We start from the raw sequence: 5320 nt of genomic DNA on the forward strand, positions 1-5320 counted from the left end.
GCGGCGGCTTAGCGTGTGCAATGCTGCTAAAAGCAGCTTGCGAGCGAACAACTCGGAATGACCCCCCATATGCTGTACAGGAGAGCGTACCTCTACACCACAAAGGGCAAACCCTGTAAAAATTATTTGGATTAAATATTAGTAACCCCTTTATTTGGAGTAAATAATATACAGCACAGGACAGCACCACTTAACTTATATGGCAGCACCACTGGACTCGACTTATACAGTAGCACCGCTGGACTGGATTTAAAAGCCATTACCACTGCACATATAGGGCAGTACCACTGGACATATACGGCAGTATCACTGGAATTATACGGCAGTACCACTGGACTTATGCTGCAGTACCACTGGACTCGAGTTATAAGGCAATATCACTGGACTTATACGGAAGTACAACTGGAATTATACAGCAGTCTCACTGGAATTATATGGCAGTACCACTGGACTTATATGACAGTACCACTGGACTGGATTTATAAGGCAGTATCACTGGATTTATATGACAGTATCATTGGAATTATACGGCAGTACCACTGGACTTATACGCAGTACCACTGGACTGGATTTATACGGCAGTATCACTGGATTTATATGACAGTATCACTGGAATTATATGGCAGTATCACTGGATTTATACGCCAGTACCTCTGGAATTATATGGCAGTATTACTGGAATTTTAAGGCAGTACCACTGGATTTATTCAGCAGTATCATTGGGTTTATACGCCAGTACAACTGGAATTATACGGCAGTATCACTGGAATTATACGGCAGTATCACTGATTTATAAAGCAGTGCCACTGGACTTATATGGCAGTATCACTGGCCGGGATTTATACGGCAGTATCACTGGAATTATATGGCAGTACCACTGTACTTATACGGCAGTATCACTGGACATATACGGCAGTATCACTGGACTGGATTTATATGTTAGTACCACTGGATTTATACTGCAGTACCACTGGACATATATGGCAGTATCACTGGATTTATACGGCAGTTCCTCTGGACATATACGGCAGCATCACTTGACTGGATTTACATGCCAATACCACTGGATTTATACGGCAGTACCACTGGACATATACGGCAGTATCACTGGAATTATATTGCAGTACCACTGAAAATATACGGCATTTTCACTGGACTGGATTTATACGGCAGTATACTAGATTTATATGGCAGTACCACTGGACATATACGGCAGTATCACTGGAATAATATGGCAGTGCCACTGGACATATATGGCAGTATTACTGGATTTTTACGGCAGTATTGCTGGACATATACGGCATTATCACTGGACATATACTGCAGTATCACTGGACATAGACAGCAGTACCACTGGACATATACATCAGCACAGGGACACCACCACTGGACTGATGCAGGATAACAAAGCACCACTGCAATGGACTTGACTTATACAGCAGCACTGGACATATGGCAGCAGGGGACACCACCACTGTGACTGGACTGATGCAGCAGAAGACACTACCACTGGATTGATGCAGCACAACACCCATCACTGTACTGGGCTTATACAGCAGCACTGGACATATGGCAGCAGAGGACACCACCACTGTGACTGATCTGATGCAGCACAATACACCACCACTGGACTGGACCTATACAGCAGCACTGGACTGATGCAGCACAAGACACTACCACTGTACTGATGCAGGACACTGTGGATGGAGACACGTCCTCTCGCTACACTCTCCAATGCCGGAGTGAAAATGGCAGTGACCTGCAGCTCCTTTATGGACTCCAAACCCCCGAGAATCCGACAGCGGGATGATGATGTTTTGCCTCATTCTGGTTTCCGAGTCAGATGGGAAAACCCGAGCCGGACTTGGATCCGGCCTCGGGTAGTGACGTCCGGTAGGGTTTGGTTCTCAGACAACTGAACCCGCTCATCTCTAGTTCAGATACATCTTCCTATACATACCCAAAGGGGTCAGTGCCAGCCTACTCACACAGGGGGAGGGGGATTTGGGACTTTACACCCTAATTACACCAAGCACTGTTAGTCAGAATAATAATAAACTCTGCAATCTAACAGAGTATATGCATTGCACACCTTCATTTAACATCACCTTTGTCCACACAAGAAAATACTTTGCTGTAAAGCTGCATGTGCAGAGACCCTTTAGGTTGGGAACACCCCATCATGGCTTGATGGCAAACACCACCATCACACCTACAGAGAGGACAATTCAGGTTAGAGTACACACTTACCAATCACCTGCTCAAAAGTCTAAATGTTATAGGGTGCGATTTCGGAAAACGTGAGATTTTTAACACCAATTTGCGCGTTTTCCAAAAATCGCAAATGTAATAGCTTGCGATTTTGTTAAAAATCGCAAGTTTTGAACATATACCAAAAATCGCAAGTGAAAAATCACATCCAGATGTTTTCCCATTGAAAACAATATAAATCGCAAATGTAATAGGATGCGATTTTTTTCACTTGCTCACAAAACTTTACCAAAAATCGCCAGAATAATAGACCAGGTTTAGACTGGCGATTTTTGGAGAAGCATGCACAGATCACTGAGATCCATGCATGCTTCTGTCTGTGAAAGCAAAGAAAGTGTTAAAACATTTTTTTTAAAAACAACGTGCAGTTCCCTCCCAAAAGCATAACCAGCCCTGGGCTCTTTGAGCCAGTCCTGGTTGCAAAAATATGGGGGAAAAATTGACTGGGTTTCCCCGTATTTAAACAACCAGAACTGGACTCTTGGACCAGTCCTGGTTCCAAAAATATGAGGGACAAAAGAAGTAGGGATCAACTGTATTTTTTAAACCAGCACCGGGCTCCACTAGCCAGGGAGGTGATGCCGCAGCCGTGGGACACTTTTATATAGGTCCCTGCATCCAAAGCATCACAACCCCCCAACTAGTAACCCCCGGCTGGGATTTCCCTGGGGGAGTGGGGACACCTTAAATAAAGCCCCCCCCCCCCCCCTCCAGGCACCCAAGGGCCAGGGATGAAGCCCGGGGCTTTCCCCTCCATCCATGGGATGTGGATGGGGGGCTGATAGCTGTGAAAGTGTTAAAAAGAATATTGTATTTTGCTGTGGAACTACAAGTCCCAGCAAGCCTCCCCCACATGCTGGTACTTGGAGAACCACAAGTACCAGCATGCAGGGAATCTAAGGGCCTGCTGGTACCTGTAGTTCCACAACAAAGTAAATACCCCAAAATACACTTTCTTTGCTTTCACAGACAAAAGCATGCACAGATCTCACTGATCTGTGCATGCTTCTGACTGTAGTGGTCATTCCAAGTTGATCACACGTAGCAACTTTTTGCTGCTCATGCGATCAACTAGGCACAGCCTATGGGGGAGTGTATTTTAGCATAGCAGGGCTGCAATCGCTTGTGCAGCCCTGCTATGATAAAAAGTTTCCTGCAAAACAAGACCAGGGTTAGACGGACCTACTTACCCTGTGCGACAGATCCAGTGACGAAGGTCCCGGGATTGACGTCAGATATCCGCCCTCCAAACGCCTGAACATGCCTGCATACGGATCTCCACGCCCGTAAAACGGTACGCAGACACCCCAGAACGCCTCCCCGCCATCAATCTTCTTGCGATCGCAGCTGTGATCACTTTCAGTGCTGGTGGCATCGCTGCCCGGTGACATCCGTCGCCAGGCAATGACATGCGTGTGCATTGAGGGCACCACGCAGCCGCAATCCCGACCCATTCGCACCGCAGCGAAGAACCGATGCGTTCGAAAGGGTCGTAATGACCCCTTAAGTAATAAAAACATGAACAAAAACCGCATGGTTTTTATCCCTAAAAATCGCATATTTCCCTTACTAAAAATCACAAAAAAATCGCATATGAATCCATTTTAACTTTTAAATTCGCACCCTATTACATTTGCGATTTCTAGTAAAAAATCACAAGTTACAAACGTACGATTTGGTGCAATTTTTCAGACACCTAAAAAATTGCACCCTATTACATGTAGCCTAATGTGTCAGTCAGGATACAGGAATGCATCAGTGAGGAGATCAGTCTTCTTATGCCCCTGATAACAACTAAACAGTGATAGGCAGTTACACTTGTCATACAGAGGTTTTAGTTTTAAATGAAAAAGTTTACTGTATGTCTATTTCTCTGAATGGATGGTTATGTATCTTAAAATGGATAAAATGCAAGGGGCCAGATGTACTAAGCCTCGAAAAGTGATAAATATCACAGTGATAAAGTGCCAGCCAATCGGCGCCGGGAGCCCGACCGCCGGCTTACCGACAGTGTGGCGAGCGCAAATGAGCCCCTTGCGGGCTCGCTGCGCTCGCCAAGCTACGGGCACGGTGGCGCGCTACGCGCGCCACACTATTTTATTCTCCCTCTATGGGGGTCGTGGACCCCCACGAGGGAAAATAAGTGTCGGTATGCCGGCTGTCGGGCTCCCGGCGCCGGTATACTGAGCGCCGGGAGCCCGACCGCCGGCATACAGAAGACCACCCCTACGAGACACGTCTCTCCAGTCTAACGTGGACAGCAGATTCACACCTACTCATCTATCATTCTTTCTCCTCTTTCATGCATTCTCAGCATTCCGTTTCACAGGAGGAATCAATCCTCCCTTTCGGTGCACACTCATTGGTGCCATAGGATCTAACATTCCTACGACCATACCCCTACGTTCACGCCCAATCTCGTCCGATCTTGGAAGCTAAACCTAGGTGGGCTGAGTTAGTACCTAGATGGGTGACCACTAGGGAATACCCAGTGAAGTAGGAAGACTCTGTTTCCTGTGGAAACTACGCCAACAGCAGTATCACCACTTACACTCAATTCTCCTCCCTCTTTATTCTTCCTCCTCTCATTTAGACAGTGGTGCTTAATAGAATTGTTACTCAGTGTTTGGGTCCTCCCACTCACGAATTAACCCAATCTAGGGCTGCATCAATATAACAGTGGTGCTTATTAGAATTGTTATTCAGTGTCTGGGTTCTCCCACTCACGAATTAACCCTATTTAGGGCGCATCAATACAAACACAGTTTGTACAGATCTTGAGCAGACGGAAGTAGCTTAACATGTAGCCACCTTCCGATATGCGTTTATCCAGGCATAATTAAGATCTGAACATTTTATTCCCATCCTGGGAGACCTTGCTCTCCAGTAGGGACACCAATACCTGTCCAAACATCATTTACTTTGTTCTGTTTCTTAGTGTATTTTAGAAAGTATAAATAAAGATCAAATCAATTTTTAATTACTATCAATTTACATCTAGTTAACTGAAGAGTGCGCCCAAACAAGAGTCATACTTTTCTCTTTACGT

At 45.7% G+C, this 5320-nt stretch overlaps 1 pseudogene; it reads left to right on the forward strand.

Annotated features, from left to right (window-relative positions):
- Nucleotides 1-4655: 4655 nt before the first annotated feature.
- Nucleotides 4656-4774, forward strand: LOC134968096 (5S ribosomal RNA; annotated as a pseudogene).
- Nucleotides 4775-5320: the final 546 nt, after the last annotated feature.

Source organism: Pseudophryne corroboree, chromosome 10 (assembly GCF_028390025.1).
Source record: "Pseudophryne corroboree isolate aPseCor3 chromosome 10, aPseCor3.hap2, whole genome shotgun sequence".
Lineage (NCBI taxonomy): Eukaryota > Metazoa > Chordata > Amphibia > Anura > Myobatrachidae > Pseudophryne > Pseudophryne corroboree.